This window comes from Somniosus microcephalus, unplaced genomic scaffold (genome assembly GCF_052327205.1).
Source record: "Somniosus microcephalus isolate GS21.2 unplaced genomic scaffold, FLI_Smic_1.0 unresolved_chr1, whole genome shotgun sequence".
NCBI classification, from domain to species: domain Eukaryota; kingdom Metazoa; phylum Chordata; class Chondrichthyes; order Squaliformes; family Somniosidae; genus Somniosus; species Somniosus microcephalus.
Window position 1 is genome coordinate 176443973 of NW_028225179.1, and position 19668 is coordinate 176463640.

At 45.8% G+C, this 19668-nt stretch overlaps 1 long non-coding RNA gene across 1 annotated transcript; it reads left to right on the forward strand.

The window, feature by feature from the left end:
- The first annotated feature begins 2268 nt into the window (after window positions 1-2268).
- Window positions 2269-19208, forward strand: LOC147096620 (uncharacterized). The gene is made up of 3 exons (XR_015074666.1): window positions 2269-2347; window positions 4230-4386; window positions 19104-19208. It is a non-coding gene; the product is annotated as an uncharacterized LOC147096620 (long non-coding RNA).
- The last annotated feature ends 460 nt before the right edge of the window (window positions 19209-19668 follow it).

The following is a 19668-nucleotide window of genomic DNA, read 5'->3' on the forward strand; positions in this document are numbered from 1 at the left end:
GTTTATCAACATTCCATAGACATCTGGCCCAACCTCCGTTAGAAAAATAGCTTTTTTTCCGTTCGCGAATTACTCTATTTTGAGCTTGAACACTCTCATCTGCGTCTTCAGTCTCAATGACGTTACTGGCCTTAAAAAAAAAAAAATCTCCATCCGCTCAGTGTAAGAATGGGATGATTCGCGAGCTCGGTCAAGCACGCCGAGGCTTCCGCTGAATCCCGTAGGCGCGGCCATGATTGTCCCGATCCCGTCGAACAGTGACTCAGCACACTACCTGTGTACCTTTCCCACTCGCAGGTTGAACACTGCGTCCTTCCATCGTCCCTAAAAATGGCTTTACAATCCCATCCTCGTCGCCAAAAATGTAACACCTGTGGGTGGAACAAATGAAGGACAGAGACAGGATGAATTTCTCGCCCATGTGCTGGCTTTACTAGGCCAGAGCTAACTGAGCATGCCCATAATCAATCATGTGACAAACCATGTGATAATTTCAAAATTCTATAGACTCTGGAACAGTTCCCATGGATTGGAGGGTAGCTAATGTAACCCCACTATTTAAAAAAGGTGGTAGAGAGAAAACGGGGAATTATAGACCGGTAAGCCTGACATCGGTAGTGGCGGAAATGCTAGAGTCCATTATAAAAGATGTAATAGCAGAGCACTTGGAAAATAGTGACAGGATTGGACAAAGTCAACATGGATTTACAAAAGGTAAATCATGCTTGACTAATCTACTGGAATTATTTGAGGATGTAACTGGTAGAATAGATAAGGGAGAACCAGTGGATGTGGTGTATTTGGACTTTCAGAAGGCTTTCGATAAGGCCCCGCATAAGAGATTGGTGTGCAACGTTAAAGCACATGGGATTGGAGGTAAGGTACTGTCTTGGATAGAGAACTGGTTGGCAGACAGGAAGCAAAGAGTTGGAATAAACGGGTCTTTTTCCGAGTGGCAGGCAGTGACTAGTGGGGTACCGCAAGGATCAGTGCTAGGACCCCAGCTATTCACAATGTATATTAATGATCTAGACAAGGGAACTAGATGTAATATCTCCAAGTTTGCAGATGACACAAAGCTGGGTGGGCGTGTGTGCTGTGAAGAGGATGCAGAGAAACTCCAGTATGATTTGGACAGGTTGGGTGATTGGGCAGATGCATGGCAGATGCAGTATAATGTGGATAAATGCGAGGTTATCCACTTTGGTGGCAAAAACAGGAAGGCAGATTATTATCTGAATGGCAATAGACTGGGAGAAGGGGAAGTGCAACGAGACCTAGGTGTCCTTGTGCACCAGTCGCTGAAGGTAAGCATGCAGGTGCAGCAGGCAGTTAAGAAGGCAAATGGCATGTTGGCATTCATAGTGAGAGGGTTTGAGTACAGGAACAAGGATGTCTTGCTGCAGTTGTACAGGGCCTTGGTGAGACCACACCTTGAGTATTGTGTGCAGTTTTGGTCGCCTTATCTGAGGAAGGATGTGCTTGCCATGGAGGGAGTGCAGCGAAGATTCACCAGACTGATACCTGGGATGGCAGGAATGACGTATGAGGAGAGATTGAGTCGATTAGGCTTATCTTCGCTAGAGTTTAGAAGAATGAGAGGGGATCTAATTGAAACTTATAAAATTCTAATAGGACTAGACAGACTAGATGCAGGAAGGATGTTCCCAATGGCGGGGAATCCAGAACCAGGAGTCACAGTCTAAGGATAAGGGGTAAGAAATTTAGGACTGAGATGAGGAGGAATTTCTTCATCCAGAGAGTGGTGAACTTGTGGAATTCTCTACCACAGAAGGCAGTTGAGGCCAACTTATTAAATATATTCAAGAAGGAGTTAGATATATTTCTTAAGGCTAAAGGGATCAATGGGTATGGGGAGAGAGCGGGAATATGGTATTGAGATAGAGGATCAGCCATGATCATATTGAACGGCGGAGCAGGCTCGAAGGGCCGAATGGCCTTTTCCTGCTCCTATTTTTCTATGTTTCTATGTTTATCCCTCAACCAACATAACAAAAACAGATTATCTGCTCATTTTCACATTGTTGTTTGTGGGATCTTGCTGTGCGCAAATTGGCTGCCGCATTTCCCACATTACAACAGTGATGACACTTCAAAAAACGTTCATTGGCTGTAAAGCGCATTGAGACGTCCAGTGGTCGCGAAAGGCACTATATAAATGCAAGTCTTTCTTTTTATAGGAAAATGAAAAAAATTAATGTCACTCTTGTACACTGAGCGCACGCATCAAACCTGCCATTTTATTTGCAGGGTACAAAACGATACTGGAGTATAAAAAGCCGGACGGATCTTACGGAATATATTTACATCGCCCCAGCAGCACATGGTCAGTTTGAACTGGTTTGCTTTTATCATGCTTCCCCATACAATTTCTCTTTTGTGCGTTTCCCCATTCATTTGTGGTTCACCACAAGGCCTTGGAGAGGGTGCAGAAAAGATTTACAAGAATGGTTCCAGGGATGAGGGACTTCAGTTACTTGGATAGACTGGAAAAGCTGGGGTTGTTCTCCTTGGAGCAGAGAAGGTTGCAAGGAGATCTGATAGAGGTGTTCAAAATCATGAGAGGTCTGGACAGAGTAGATAGAGAGAGACTGTTCCCATTGGTGGAAGGGTTGAGAACCAGAGGACACAGATTTAAGGTGATTGGCAGAAGAACCAAAGGCGACATGAGGAAAAACTTTAGGATCTGGAATTCACTGCCTGAGAGGGTGGTGGATGCAGATTCAATCGTGGCTTTCAAAAGGGAGTTGGATAATTATCTGATGGAAAAAAATGGCAGGACTACGGGGAAAGGGCGGGGGGGTGAGACTAGCTGAAGTGCTCCTGCAGAGAGCTGGCATGGGCTCAATGGGCCGAATGGCCTCCTTCCATGCTGTAACCATTCTATGATTCTATAATATGGTCGTAGTGTGCTCCTGTTTATCCTTAAGTAAGGTAAAAATTTCATATGCCACCGAGGGAAACATAGGGTAGACACTAGCTGAATACAGTAGAGCATCTGCTGGAATTGATTTATATATATGATGAAAGGGGAACGCAAATGGTATTATCACTGATTTACACTGGTTTGTGTATGTTTCAACTAAAGCTAATTAGCATTGCTGTTCAAATGCATTATATTATCGCAAGCTTTGTTTATGATGATTGTCATCTGAGCGAACTTGCCCGCAGATTAATCGCATTAAAAATCGTTTTCAAAAAATATAAATCCACTGCCCGCTGGGATTGTTTGCGTAGAGCAATTTAGCAGAGTTAGAAACATAGAAAAATAGGAGCAGGAGTAGGCCATTCGGCCCTTCAAGCCTGCTCCGCCATTCAACATGATCCTCTATCTCAATACCATATTCCCGCTCTCTCTAGACACAAAAGGCATCAAGGGGTATGGGGAAAGAGAGGGAATATGGTATTGAGATAGAGGATCAGCCATGATCATATTGAATGGCAGAGCAGGCTCGAAGGGCCAAATGGCCTACTCCTGCTCTTATTTTTCTATGTTTCAATGTTTCCTCATATCCCTTGATTCCTTCTGTGTCTAGAAATCTATCTATCTCCTTCTTAAATATATTCAGTGACTTGGCCTCCACAGTCTTCTGTGGTAGAGAATTCCACAGGTTCACCACTCACTGAGTGAAGACATTTCTCCTCAGCTCAATGTCCTACCCCGTATCCTGAGACTGTGACCCCTGGTTCTAGACCCCCCAGCCAGGGGAAACATCCTACCTGCATCCAGTCTCTCTAGCCCTGTCAGAATTTTATACGTTTCAATGAGATCCCCTCTCATTCTTCTAAACTCTAGTGAATACAGGCCTAGTCAACCCAATCTCTCCTCATACGACAGTCCTGCCATCCCAGGAATCAGTCTGGTGAACCTTCGCTGCACTCCCTCTATGGCAAGTATATCCTTTCTTAGGTAAGGAGACCAAAACTGCATAAGCTATCCTTGCTCCTGTACTCAAATCCTCTTGCAATGACGGTCAACATACCATTTGCCTTCCTAACTGCTTGCTGCACCTGCATGTTTGCTTTCAGTGACTGGTGTACAAGGACACCCAGGTCCCTTTCTACATCAACGTTTCCTAATCGATCACCATTTAAATAATGAAAATTGTGGGTTTGGGTTTAACTGTAAATGACAATACTTGAACAAGGCAGGGTGCATGCTCATTACCGATCTATCTTTAGGATGCATTTATTGCTTCACATTTCAGGTTAACCGCATTTATTGTGAAGATACTCTCAATAGTCCGGAGTCAAATCCAGGTTACAGAAGAGCACATTCAGCAATCCGCCTTGTATTTGGTGAATGGTCAGCTGGCAACTGGAGACTTTTATGATCCTCATCCTGTGATTGACAGAAAAATGCAGGTTATGTAAACGTTTGCATTAATCAACATCTCCCGGCCTCTTTGCATGCGTTTCCCTCCTTGTTGAGGTGATCGCCCTGTTAACTTGGGCGGTAGCACAGGAATTAGACAGGCTAAGCTTGTGGGCAATAAGGTAGCAGATGGAGCATAATAAAAGAAAAAGAAAGACTTGCATTTCTATAGCACCTTTCACGGCCACAGGACGTGTCAAAGCACTTTACAGCCAATGAAGTACCTTTGGAGCGTAGTCACTGTTGTAATGTGGGAAATGTAGAGAAATGGGAGGTTATTCACTTTGGTAGGAAGAATAGAAAGCAGAATATATTTTAAATGTTGAGGAACTATTAAATGTTGGTGTTCAGAGAGATTTAGGTGTCCTCGTACAGGAAACACAGAGAGTTAGCATTTAGGTACAGCAAGCAATTAGGAAGGCAAATGGCATGTTGGCCTTTATTGCAGGGGGGTTGGAGTATCAGAGTAAGGAAGTCTTGCTACAATTGTACAGGGCCTTGGTGAGACCACACCTGGAGCACGGTGCACAGTTTTGGTCTCCTTATCTAAGGAAGGATATACTTGCCTTATGATGTTGTGGCAATGACGGAGACCTGGCTTACAAAAGGGCAGGATTGGGTATTAAATGTTCCTGGATATAAAGTGTTCAGGAAAGATAAGGAAGGAAAGATAAGAGGTGGTGTGGCAGTATTGGTTAAGGAGAATTGTACAGTGCTGGAGAGAGAGGATGTCCTGGAAGGGTCAAGGACAGAATCTATATGGCTAGAGTTAAGAAATAATAGAGGGGCCATTATACTACTGGGTGTATTCTACAGGCCACCAACTAGTGGGAAAAATATGGAGGAGCAAATTTGCAGAAAAATTACAGAGAGATGCAAGAACTATAGAGTAGTGATAATGGGGAACTTCAACTCTCCTAGTATAGACTGGGATAGTAATAGTGTTAAGGGCAGAGAGGGGGAAGAATTTCTGAGGTGTGTTCAGGGGAACGTTCTTGATCAGTACGTTTTCGGCCCAACGAGGAAGGAGGCATTGCTGGATCTGGTTCTGGGAATGAGGTAGGTCAAGTAGAGCAAGTGTCAGTAGGTGAACATTTAGGGACCAGTGATCATAGTATCATAAGGTTTTGATTAGCTACGAAAAAGGACAGGGAGCAATCTAGAGTAAGAATATATAATTGGAGGAAGGCCAATTTCAGGGGGTTGAAAACGGATCTGGCATGCAAAACTGTAATGGAACAATGGGCTGCCTTTAAAGAGGAAATAGTTCAGGAACAGCCGAGGTACATTCCCACTAGGGGAAAAGTGAGGACAACAGAAGTCAGAGCTCCCTGGATGACGAAAGGGATAGAGAGTAAGATGAAGCAGAAAAAGAGCGCGTATGACAGATGTCAGGTCGAGAATACACCAGGGAATCAGGCTAAATATAGAAAGTCCATCGCTGTGCGCCACAAGCCCTTAGTGCCCTGTCGTGGCCCTTTACCGACTGGTGGCAGAAATTTGACTGCACCCTGCGAGGCTGCTGCAGGCGATGTCAGTGCCAGCCTCGCGGGTCGCGAACCGGGCCGACCTCCACTCACAGGGTGGTATTTAAAGGGAGGTGCAGCCGCGACCTATGCTACCATTCTCTTTTTTTGGCCGACCTCCAGGTGGGCCGTGGCGTAGTCCTGGTCGCCATCGCGCAGCCCGGCACTGCGCCGCCCTGGTGGCCTAGTGTGGAGCCATCGGAGAGCCTGCAGAGTGCGCAGCGGCCCTCCGTGTTAGCTGAAGGGGAGGGGCGCTGACACGTGGCAGCGCTCCGTGGAGTCTCGGTTACCGCCCCACCAGGAAGTGGAGCGCCCGAGATTGTGCTCCACTTCCTGTGCGGGGCGGTAAGCCGAATTTAGCGGCAGGTGTGGTACTTCTGCGCCAGGCACTAAATATCTGGCCTTAACTTGGTTACCGCCCCCAAATGGGGCGTAACCTAATTTCGCGCCCATAGTTTAGCTTCGATCAACAACAACAACTTGTATTTATATAGCACCTTTAACGTAGTAAAACGTCCCAAGGCGCTGCACAGGAGTGTTATAAGATAAAAAGTTTGATACCGAGCCACATAAGGAGAAATTAGGGCAGGTGACCCGAAGCTTGGTCAAAGAGGTAGGTTTTAAGGAGTGTCTTAAAAGGAGGAAAGAGAGGTAGAGAGGCGAAGAGGTTTAGGGAGGGAATTCCAGAGCTTAGGGCCTTGGCAGCTGATGGCACGGCCACCAATGGTTGAGCGATTATAATCAGGGGTGCTCAAGAGGGCAGAATTAGAGGAGTGCAGATATCTCAGGGGGTTCTGGGGTTGGAGGAGATTACAGAGATAGGGAGGGGTGAGGCCATGGAGGGAATTGAAAACAAGGATGAGAATTTTGAAATCAATGCGCTGCTTAACCAGGAGCCAATGTAGGTCAGCGAGCACAGGGGGTGATGGGCGAACGGGATTGGTGCGAGTTAGGACACGGGCAGCTGAGTTTTGGATGACCTCAAGTTTACGTAGGGTGGAATGTGGGAGGCCAGCCAGGAGTGCGTTGGAATAGTCAAGTCTAGAGGTAACAAAGGCATGGATGAGGGTTTCAGCAGCGGATGTACTGAGGCAAGGGCGGAGTCGGGCGATGTTACGGAGGTGGGAATAGGCGGTCTTTGTTATGCTGCGGATATGTGGTTGGCAGCTCATTTCAGGGTCAAAAATATGACACCAAGGTTGTGAACAGTGTGGTTCAGCCTCAGACAGAACTTAAGGAGAGGGATGGAGTCGGTGGCTAGGGAACGGAGTTTGTGGCGGGGACCGAAAACAATGGCTTCGGCCTTCCCACTATTCAATCGGAGAAAATTTCTGCTCATCCAGAACTGGATGCCGGACAAGGCAGTCCGACAGTTTAGAGACCGTGGAGGGGTCGAGAGAAGAGGTAGTGAGGTAGAGCTGGGTGTCGTCAGCGTACATGTGGAAACTGACGCTGTGTTTTCGAAATGAGTCAGATGTTGAAGCATAATTGCAACCCAGCTCTCCAGGCGGAACGACAGTTTTACACCCCTCACGCAATACTGCTCCTATCCCTTGACTTCAATAGAGAGTAAAATTGTAAAGCGAGTGCTGCACGCAATCCCGTCAATTTACTGAGCGGTGGGTGAGCTTGAAATTGCCCCCAAATGTTCTTCTAAAGCTTCCAGGTCATGAACCCCAGAGGAGTATGGCGGCCGTTTGGTGCCACTTGTCATTTCGCTGTCCAAATTCTATGCGTTCTAGGTGGTCAACGTTTCCTTATTTCTGCACCAAACATACGAACATATGAATTAGGAGCAGGAGTCGGCCACTCGGCACCCCGAGCCTGCTCCGCCATTCAATAAGATCATGGCTGATCTGATTGCTCCACATTCCCGCCTACCCCCGATAACTTTTCACCCCCTTGCTGATCAAGAATCTATCTACCTCTGCCTTAAAAATATTCAAAGACTCTGCTTCCACCTCCCTCTGAGGAAGAGAGTTCCAAAGACTCACGACCCTCTGGGAGAAAAAATTTCTCCTCATCTCTGTCTTAAATGGGCGATCCCTTATTTTTAAACAGTGACCCCTAGTTCTAGATTCTCCCACAAGAGGAAACATCCTCTCCACATCCACCCTGTCCAGACCCCTCAGGATTTTATATGTTTCAATCAAGTCACCTCTTACTCTTCTAATCTCCAGTGGATACAAGCCTAGCCTGCCCAACCTTTCCTCATAAGACAACCTGCCCATTCCAGGTATTAGTCTAGTAAACCTTCTCTGAACTGCTTCCAATGCATTTACATCCTTCCTTAAATAAGGAGACCAATACTGTACACAGTACTCCAGATGTGGTCTCACCAATGCCCTGTATAACTGAAGCATAACCTCCTTACCTTTGTATTCAATACCCTCGCAATAAACGATAACATTCTGTTAGCTTTCCTAATTACTTGCTGCTTCAATCTCACCGCTTCAATCATCTTCATTCTGGCTGCCGCCCCTCCCACCCTTTTTGCTGGCCTGAATCAAAATTCGGTTCACGAATCTAACTTGCTGCCTGGATCGCTCTCGCAGAATATCTGCACAAATCCAACTCAAACTCTGACTCAGAAAGAGAAGCAGGATATAGTAATCTGGGATGTAATGTTTAAGTTATCCACCAGATGGAGCCAAATATTAAGGGTTCACATTCACCAGTATTTAAGATAATGGGTCATGTATTCAATGTCCTGGTACACCAGTTAATACGGTAATGTGGCATTGCATTATGGGTATGACTCAGAGGTGGATCCTCCATCTTGGCTCGTGCAGTAAGAATTATGTGCCTTGCATCCAGCTGGTAAGAGCTATATGTCTCTGCTACACCGTGTAAATAAACAGTTGGGTTTTGTTTCTAAAATCTCGCTTCTCTCAGTTTCTGACCTTACCACTCGGATATCACATATTGGCGACGAGGATCAACAGATCACATCTTGACGGAGAAAGAAAAAAAAAAGAGCACTGAATACCGGATCATGGCTGCTACGGTAGGAAAGATCTCTCCTTTTGATGTTCAGACGCAGACCTGGGATGAATACTGCGAGGTGTTGATGCATTTCTTTGAGGCAAATGATATAGATGATGTCAGAAAAAGGTGAGCTATTTTGCTCACTTCCATGGGAAGTCAGGCGTATAGTTTAATGAGAAACTTATGCAGTCCTGCAAAGCCTGGAGACAGAGCATTTGCTGACTTAGTGGCCTTGTTAAAGGACCATTTCAATCCCAGACCGAGTGAGATTGTACAGCGTTTCAAATTTAATTCATGGAACAGAAAACCGGGAGAGACTGTATTGGATTATGTAGCGGTGTTGAGAAAATTGGCACACGATTGCAATTACGGCAACAACCTGAAAGACATGCTGAGAGATAGGCTAGTTTGTGGGATAATGGATGCTTGAATGCAGCGGAGATTATTGTCCGAGACTGGGCTTACATATGAAAAAGCGTTGGAACTTGCTCAAGTCATAGAGACAGCGAACCGAGATGTAAAAGAACTACAAGGTTCAGGCTGGGCAACTACAAAGCAAGTTGGAGGTCAGGTTATTGTGCACAAGTTAAACATGCGTCAGAAACCACAACGTGAGCATGTGAAGGCATGTTATAGATGCAATGGTGATCACCTGGTGAGGGAATGCAGGTTCCTGGAGGAAAAGTGCCACAAGTGTGGGAAAAAAGGACATATAAAACGCGCATGCAGGGCAAAAACAACTGTGGAGGAATACAAACCAAAAGGAGGAGGAAAGCAAAACCTAGGCAGAGAAGTGAAAAAACAGGGAGCACATCACATCAGCGGAGAAGCTGAGAAAGAAGACGACGTGCTCATAATGCATAGCATGGTAGAGAACATTCCAAAAGTGGATCCTATCACTTTGCAGCTGACAGTAAATGACTCTAAGGTCAACTTTGAAGTGGATACAGGATGCGGTGTGACCATAATGAACAGGGAGGAGTACTCAAAATTGTGGAACCGTGCAAAAGTTCCAGAGTTAAAGTCTTGCTCTATACAGCTTAAAACATATACCGGTGAACGAGTGGTGACATTGGGTACAGCTACTGTAACTGTGCAACACAGGGACACCGTGGAACAGCTACCTGTAGTTGTAGTATTGGGTTCCGGACCAAACCTGTTAGGTCGGGGCTGGATATAAGAAGTTAAATTAGATTGGGGAGCAATAAATCAAATAGAGGGAGGCAAACAGTTGTCGTTGCAAGAAGTGTTGATTGAACATGAGAACGTGTTCAAGGAAGAACTTGGCACATTTAATGGACCCCCAGCTAAGATTTATGTAGACAAGGAGGCACTGCCAAGGTTTTTTAAACAACGACCTGTGCCGTATGCCATGAAACCAAAGGTAGAGGTTGAGCTTGATCGTCTTTTGAGAGAGAATATACTGGAACCCGTGAAATGTTCAGAATGGGCAGCTCCCATTTTACCTGTTTTAAAACCGGACACTTCGGTAAGACTCTGTGGAGATTATAAATTGACAGTCAATAGGGTGTCTAAACTAGAACAGTATCCTATTCCCAAAATAGAGGATCTCTTTGCAAACCTGGCTGGATGGAAGAAATTCACAAAGCTGGATATGAGTCATGCATACTTGCAGATTACACTAGATGAGGAATCCAAGAAGTATGTAACCATAAATACACACAAGGGTTTGTTTACCTATAACCGCTTACCATTCGGTGTCTCATCTAGTCCAGCTATTTTCCAGAGGACTATCGAGGGTGTACTGCAAGGGATCCCACATGTTTCAATCTATCTGGATGACATTCTGGTAACGGGAAGAACCGACCAGGAGCATCTGAGCACTCTGAGAGAGGTACTACAAAGATTGGATAAGGCTGGGTTCCGGCTCAAGAGGAGTAAGTGCACTTTCCTGGGGAATGAGGCCGTGTTCCTGGGACACAGAGTGGATGCCACCGGGCTCCATCCAATCAAGGAGAAGGTACAAGCACTGCAGGAGGCCCCAGCTCCTATCAATGTGACTGAGTTAAAAGCTTACCTGGGACTGCTAAAATATTATAACAGATTTTTACCAAACTTTGCAACAGTGTTAGCACCTCAAGGGTAATAATCTCATTATTACCTGAGCCATGAGCGAATTTGGCTAGGACAAATAAAATTAGAGAGTTAAATGCGTGGCTCAAAGACTGGTTTGGGAGAAATGGGTTTTGCTTCCTGGGACACTGGCACCAGTACTGGGGCAGGAGGGAGCTGTTCCATTTGGACGGGCTTCACTTGGCCAGTGCTGGGACTAGAGTCCTGGCGGATCATATAACTAGGGCTGTAGAGAGGGCTTTAAACTAAATAGTGGGGGGGAGGTTCCTATAGAGCAAATAATAAAAATGACAACAGAGAAGGTCATAGACTTAGGTAGCAGTGGGGAAATTAAAAACCAGAGCATGTCAGGAAGGGGCAGAAGGTATGGAGTAAAAGGTAAAGTAATAAAAAGGGCAAAAGCAGGAACTAAGTGTCACAAAACATATTTGAAAGTTCCCTATCTGAATGCACGTAGCATTCATAACAAAATAGACGAGTTAATGGCACAAATAACGACATATGGGTATGATCTTGTGGCCATTACAGAAACATGGCTGCAGGGTGACAATGCCTGGGAATTAAACATACCAGGTTATTTAACGATCAGGAAGGACAGGCAGGAAGGAAGGGGAGGAGGGGTGGCTATGTTAATAAAGGAAGGAATCACTGTAATACAGAGAAATGATATTGGGTCAAAAGATCAGGATAATGAAACAGTTTGGGTGGAGGTAAGGAATAATAAGGGGAAAAAAACATTAGTGGGCGTAGTCTACAGGCCTCCGAACAGTTGCAACTCTGTTGGATGGAGTATCAATCAGGAAATAGTTGAGGCTTGTAATAAGGGAACATCTATAATTATGGGGGATTTTAACTATCATATTAATTGGACAAATCAAATTGGGCAGGGCTGCCTTGAGGATGAGTTCATTGAGTGTATTAGGGATGGGTTTCTTGAGCAGTATGTAACTGAACCGACCAGGGGGAAAGCAACCTTAGATCTGGTCCTGTGTAACGAGACAGGATTAATTAAAAATGTCCTTGTAAAGGATCCCCTTGGAATGAGTGACCATAACATGATTGAATTCCATATTCAATTTGAGGGTGAGAAGGTTGGATCTCAAACAAGCATGCTAAGCTTGAATAAAGGAGACTATGAAGGTATGAGAGTGGAATTGAGTAGAGTGGATTGGGAAAATAGATTAAAGGGTAAGACGATACATGATCAGTGGTGTACATTTAAGGAGTTATTTTACAACTTCCAAAAAATATATATTCCACTGAGAAGAAAAGGGTGTAAAAGAAAAGACAGCCATCCGTGGCTAAGTAAAGACATTAAGGATAGTATTCAACTAAAAACAAGGGCATATAAGGTAGCCAAATCTAGTGGGAGGATAGAGGATTGGGAAAACTTTAAAAGACAGCAACAAATAACAAAAAGATTGATTAAGAAAGGGAAGATTATGAAAGTAAATTAGCAAAAAATATAAAAACAGATAGTAAGAGTTTTTATAGTTATATAAAAAGAAAAAGGGTGGCTAAAGTTTATGTTGGTCCCTTAGAGGATGGGACCGTGAAATTAATGGTGGGAAATATGGAGATGGCAAAAACACTGAATGAATATTTTGTATCAGTCTTTACAATAGAGGACACTAAGAATATCCCAACACTGGACAAACAGGGGGCTATGGGGGGGGAGGAGCTAAACACGATCAAAATCACTAAGGAAGTGGTACTCGGTAAAATAATGGGACTCAAGGCGGATAAATCACCTGGACCTGATGGCTTACATCCTAGGGTCTTGAGGGAAGTGGCGGTCGGGATTGTGGATGCATTGGTAATAATTTTCCAAAACTCCCTGGATTCAGCAAAGGTCCCGGCAGACTGGAAAACTGCTAATGTAACACCCTTATTTAAAAAGGGCAGTAGACAGAAGGCTGGAAACTATAGACCGGTTAGCCTAACATCTGTGGTAGGTAAAATTTTGGAGTCCATTATTAAGGAGACAGTAACAGGACATTTGGATAATCATAATTTAATAGGACAAAGTCAGCATGGTTTTATGAAGGGGAAATCATGCTTGACAAATTTGCTGGAGTTCTTTGAGGAAGTAACATATAGGGTGGATAAAGGGGAACCAGTGGACGTAGTGTATTTAGACTTCCAAAAGGCATTTGACAAGGCGCCACACAAAATATTATTGCTTAAGATAAAAAATCACGGGATTGGGGGTAATATTCTGGCATGGATAGAGAATTGGCTATCTAACAGAAGGCAGAGAGTTGGGATAAGTGGTTCATTCTCAGACTGGCAATCAGTAACTAGTGGTGTTCCGCAGGGGTCCGTGCTGGGTCCCCAACTCTTGACAATCTATATTAACGATTTGGAGTAGGGGACCGAGTGTAACATATCAAAGTTTGCAGATGATACTAAGATGGGAGGGAAAGTAGTGAGTGAGCAGGACATAAAAAACCTGCAAGGGGACATAGACAGGCTAAGTAAGTGGGCAGAGATTTGGCAGATGGAATACAATACTGGAAAGTGTGAGGTTATGCACTTGGGCAGGAAAAATCGTAGAGCAAGTTATTATCTTAATGGCAAGAAACTGGAAAGTACTGAAGTACAAAGGGATCTGGGGGTCCTGGTGCACGAAACTCAAAAGGTTAGTATGCAGGTGCAGCAAGTGATTAAGAAGGCCAATGGAATGTTGGCTTTCATTGCTAGGGGGATAGAATATAAATACAGGGAGGTATTGCTTCAGTTGTACAAGGTGAGACTGCACCTGGAATACTGCATACAGTTTTGGTGTCCATATTTAAGAAAAGACATACTTGCTCTCGAGTCAGTACAAAGAAGGTTCACTCGGTTAATCCCGGGGATGAGGGGATGGACATATGAGGAGAGGTTGAGTAGATTGGGACTCTACTCATTGGAGTTCAGAAGAATGAGAGGCGATCTTATTGAAACATATAAGATTGTGAAGGGGTTGGATCGGGTGGATGCGGGGAGGATGTTCCTGATGATGGGTGAAGCTAGAACTAGGGGGCATAGAATAAGGGGCTGCTTTTTCAAAACTGAGATGAGGAGGAACTACTTCACTCAGAGGGTGGTAGGTCCATGGAATATGCTGCCCCAAAAGGCTGTAGTAGCTACATCATTACATAAATTTAAAACAGAAATAGACAGTTTCCTAGAAGTAAAGGGAATTAAGGGTTACGGGGAGCGGGCAGGAATTTGGACATGAGTTTAGGTTTGGATCGGTCATGGCCCTGTGGGTAGCGGAGTGGGCCCAGGGGCCATGTAGCCTGATCCTGCTCCTAGTTCGTGTGTCTAATTCTGTTAGTTTCAGGAGATAGCTCTGTGATAGAGATTGGCGTTTAGGATCAGATCAACCATGATCTTATTGAATGGCGGAGCAGGCTCGAGGGGCCGATTGGCCTACTCCTGCTCCTATTTCTTATGTTCTTATGTTCAAACTTCTACACAAGGAGACACAGTGGCAGTGGGAAGTGGAACAGAGGGATTCATTTGAACAGTCCAAGAAACTGATGCTGTCCTCGGATGTGCTGGTTCACTACAATGCAGAGAAAAACATAATTCTCTCTTGTGATGCTTCACCTTACGGGGTGGGGGCGGTTCTTTCACACAGCTTGGAAGATGGCACAGAAAGACCAATAGGGTTTATGTCTCGAATTCTGACACCAGCAGAAAAAAACTATTCCCAGTTAGATAAAGAGGGGTTAGCAGTAATGTTTGGGTTACAGAGGTTTCACAAGTACATATATGGCAGGAAATTCACCATATGCACCGATCATAAACCTCTTCTATCTCTTTTTAATGAAATGAAAGCAGTGCCACAAATGGTGTCACCCCGGATCCAGAGGTGGGCAGTGACGTTGAGGGCATATGAGTATGTTGTGGTGGTACCACTGGTTGTCCCTTACATTGAGACACATAATTCCCTTTAACTTACCTTAATGTATGTTTAACTTTCCTTTTGGGGCCGTTGCCCTTTTAACTTACCTGTTGGGGCCATTGCCCCTTTAAGACGCGCCCTAGTGCGCTGACGTCACGTACAACGTGATGTGCGTGCGCCAGCACAGCCCGGACTAGCGTCTTCGGCCTCAACGGCCAGCCGACGGGAGCGACGCGATCTTCCGCTCCCGCGGCAAGCACCGGCATAGCCCGGCCTAGCATCTTCGGCCTCAATGGCCAGCCGACGGGAGTGACGCGATCTTCCGCTCCCGCGGCAAGCACCGGCACAGCCCGGCCTCCCGACTTCGGCCTCAATGGCCAGCGACGCAACGACGCACGTCACGTGACGTCCTAAGCGCGGGAAATGCGAACAACGTGATGACGCCACAACACAAATGCGATGCCGTCATCACGCTCCCCACAGGACTGTGAACTCAGTCCTCGTGGAGTCCCCGCTGGGACAAGACCTACACCACGGTGCTCCTACAGTCAGCCATCTTACCTACTATCTTACCTGCTGTAATTAGCCTGTTCCTGTAAATAAACAATTTATTTATAGTTCGCCGAAGTCAAACTCTCTTATTTAGTGGCGATCTACATGAACCGCTACATTGATGACCCAACGACGTGAGTACAGGAGTTCATCAATTCCAACGCTACAATTGGTGAACCCGTATCCGTGAACGATTGTCATGGTAGCAACGCGCAGCCTGACCCTCGTCTTCCCACAAGACGACCAACGCGCAACCGACGAACAACCACGGAACAGCAACCGCCTAACACCGATTCCACCACAAGCGACCCCGTCTTTGCGAACGTCTTCGCAATGGAAGCACAGCTTGGAGGTGAGCCCATTTTTCACGAATGATTTCACAGAGGTAGAGCATGACCAACGGCAACCGTCATCCACCAGCGCTACAATTGGTGGGTTTGTGAACGTCTTTCACAAACGAAGCACGCTATGGAAGCATCAGCTGTTCTGCTGTCGCTACCGCAATCTAGGGAGCCACGGTCTCCCTCGTGCTTTATGAAGGAAGAAGCCCTGTTCGCCGAGAACATCGATGCGGCACAGACCACGCACGTGCTCACGGTCTCCGTATTCGACTCTTCTACCGCCACACGGATCGTCCGCCTCTACATCCACAGCGACAGCAAGTATACATCTCTCCAAGCGCGGGGTACAGCATGTTCGGGCCCACAAAATCGGAGCACGCCCCGCGGGGATACCACGAGGACTCACCCCCGCAAAACACGAGGACGCACTCCTCGCGCACGAGGACACATCCCTCGTGAACACCGACGACTCCTTCTCCGCCGACGACGCACCAGCCCTTCAGCCTGCTGGTTGTGTTAAAAGGTAAGTTAAACATACATTAAGGTAAGTTAAAGGGAATTATGTGTCTCAATGTAAGGGACAACCAGTGGTACCGCCACAATGTCATTGTTTACAAGGCGGGCAAGTATCATGGGAACGCAAATGCCTTGAGCCGTCTTCCATTGCCAGGTACACCTATCCGTGCAGCTCCAGAGGACAGAGTTTTGATGTTGGAGGACACGGACACGGCAATTGTGACCGCAGAACAAGTAAGGACATGGACCTGTAAAGATCCATACTGTCTAGAGTCCGAGAATATGTGATGAGGGGTTGGCCACAGCATCCGGAAGGGACTGATTTCACACCTTACAGTGTCAGGAAGACGGAGCTGGGTGTGCAGGATGGTTGCGTGTTGTGGGGAGCACGAGTGATTATTCCACAGCCAGCACGACAGTCTATCCTAGGGCAACTACATCAGTGCCATCCTGGAGTTTCGCATATGAAAGCCTTGGCAAGGAGTTACTTGTGGTGGCCAAAGCTAGATGTGGAGATAGAAAATCTAGTCAAGACATGCAGCACTTGTCAAGTACACAGGAAGGCACCAGCAGCGGCTCCTCTCCACCCCTGGGAGTGGCCGGATAAACCATGGAGAAGATTACATGCAGATTATGCGGGTCCATTCATGGGAAAGATGTTCCTCATAATCATTGATGCCCATTCCAAATGGATGGATGTTTATCCTGTAAATTCTGCTTCATCTGCTATTACTATAGACTGCCTGTGTAGGAGTTTTAGTAATCAAGGGCTACCGGAGATCGTAGTAAGTGACAATGCCACGTGTTTTGTGAGTAGAGAGACAAAAGAGTTCATGAGAAACAATAGCATAGTGCACATGACCTCAGCTCCATATCATCCATCTTCAAAAGGACTTGCGGAGAGAGCCGTACAAACATTTAAGGAGATGATGAAAAAAAGTGCGGAAGGGAGTTTGGCAGCCAAGGTGTCACAAGTTCTGTTCAGCTACAGAATAACACCTCAATCTACCACAGGACTCTCTCCTGCTGAGCTGTTGTTAGGACGTCGACTACACTCCACTCTTGACCTGGTTCACCCAGATCTAAAAAGGAAGGCGGAAAACCGACAAATCAAACAAAAGGAGAGCCATGACAGAAGGACAAAGAGCTGCAGTTTTGGAGAAGGAGATGTGGTCCTTACCAGGAATTTCAGTTATTGTCCAAAATGGATTCCTGGCATCATAGACTCCATGACCGGTCCAGTATCATATACGGTCATGGTGGGAACTGGTCAGGTAGTACGCAGACATGTAGATCAGATACTGACCAGGCAAGGGGAAATCAAAATGGAGGTTCCAGAGGAGATGTCGGAGGACAAGTTGGCCCCCAGTTATCCAAATGCTTCGGTGGTACCACCACTACGAACAGAGCCATTTACACCTGGACTCCTTCGTCAAGAGGAAACCATCGTAGCAGAGTCAGATACTCTGAGTACTGCTCAGGAGCAGCAGGTGGCTCTACCACAACCAAGCAGGGACTTGACTGTAAGACGTTCACCAAGGGCTCACAAGCCACCAGAGAGATTGATAACGACCTGCTAGATTCGTTCAGTATGGACTATCATTAAAGGAGTTTCCTTATGGGACTTTTTAAGGATGTTGCTTAGAAATTAATGTTCAACTTAAGAGGGGAGGGATATAGTAATCTGGGATGTAATGTTTAAGTTATCCACCAGATGGAGCCAAATATTAACGGTTCACATTCACCAGTATTTAAGGTAATGGGTCATGTATTCAATGTCCTGGTACACCAGTTAATATGGTAATGTGGCATTGCATTATGGGTATGACTCAGAGGTGGATCCTCCATCTTGGCTCATGCAGTAAGAATTATGTGCCTTGCATCCAGCTGGTAAGAGCTATGTCTCTCTGCTACACCATGTAAATAAACAGTTGGGTTTTGTTCCTAATATCTCGCTTCTCTCAGTTTCTCACCTTACCACTCAGATATCACAAGAATAAATGTGATCATGGCTGGGATGCTAACATGTCCACTTCATTGACGTTTCCCAGGCACTGAGCACATGAGTTGCCCTGAAGCGAAACATCACATTGGCCACGAAAGGAGAAAATTCATTTCTCCGCAGTGGAAAAATGTGCGCTGCCAACCCAGTGTGCAATTCATTTGCCAGAAGAACAACTGCCATGGAAGGAATTCTGCGAAGATTCACAAGGCTGATCCCTGGGATGGCAGGAATGACGTATGAGGAGAGATTGGGTCGATTGGGCTTATACTCGCTGGAGTTTAGAAGAATGAGACGGGATCTCATCGAAACTTATAAAATTCTGACAGGTCTGGACAAACTAGGTGCAGGTAGAATGTTCCTGATGGAAGGAGAGTCCAGAACCAGGGGTCATAGTCTAAGGATAAGGGGTAAGCCATTTAGGACAGAGATGAAGAATTTCTTCACCCAGAGAGTGGTGAACCTATGGAATTCTCTACCACAGAAGGCGGTTGAGGCCAAGTCTTTAAATATATTCAAGAAGGAGTTCGATATATTTCTTAGAGCTAAAGGTATCAAGGGATATGGGGAGAAAGCAGGGACAGGGTACTGAGTTTGGATGATCAGCCATGATCTCATCAAATGGCGGAGCAGGCTTGAGGCACCGAATGGCCTACTCCTGCTCCTATCTTCTATGTTTCTATGTAACAGTAGCGCACTGGTGACGCAAATTTTTTTTTTTATCGAATAGTGAGAGCGACGTCTTGCCCAAACTAATTACCTCACTGTTGGTCTTTTGATTTATTTATTTTAGGGTGGAATTGGTGAACTAGAAAGCGACATTTCCATGACAGCCTTTGTTACCATAGCACTGATGCATTCCCTGCCTGCCTTTCAGCAAGATCCTGATCAAGAGCAACAAGTGGTAAGTCTCAATCATATGTGTTTATCCAAGCATTGTGTTTGTATGTTTGTCGCAGAGGTGACGATGAAGTGAATGGAAATTAAAAATCGGGAGAGAGATAAAACGGGCTGCAGACTCGCTATCGCCAGTTTCACACCATCGCTTAAAGTGAAAATTACCCCCAGAGACACAGGGTAAAATTCAACTCTGAGTGAGGCACAGAACGGGCGATAGTGGCTCTACCGCCTATTATAAATTCCGTCTGATTTTCCTTATCATTGACATCAGGTCCAGTGAACCATTTCAATATTTTAGAAACTTAGGGCTGGATTTTGCCAGCCCTGCGGAGGCGGGTGTGGAGGCGGGACTGCCGGGAAAATGGCAGAATCCTGGGGCAGGTGCCCAACCCGCCTCCGTGCCATCTTGCCGGGAGGCGGGTAGCCGTCCCGGGCCGAGTCCCATCTCCTTGGAGGTG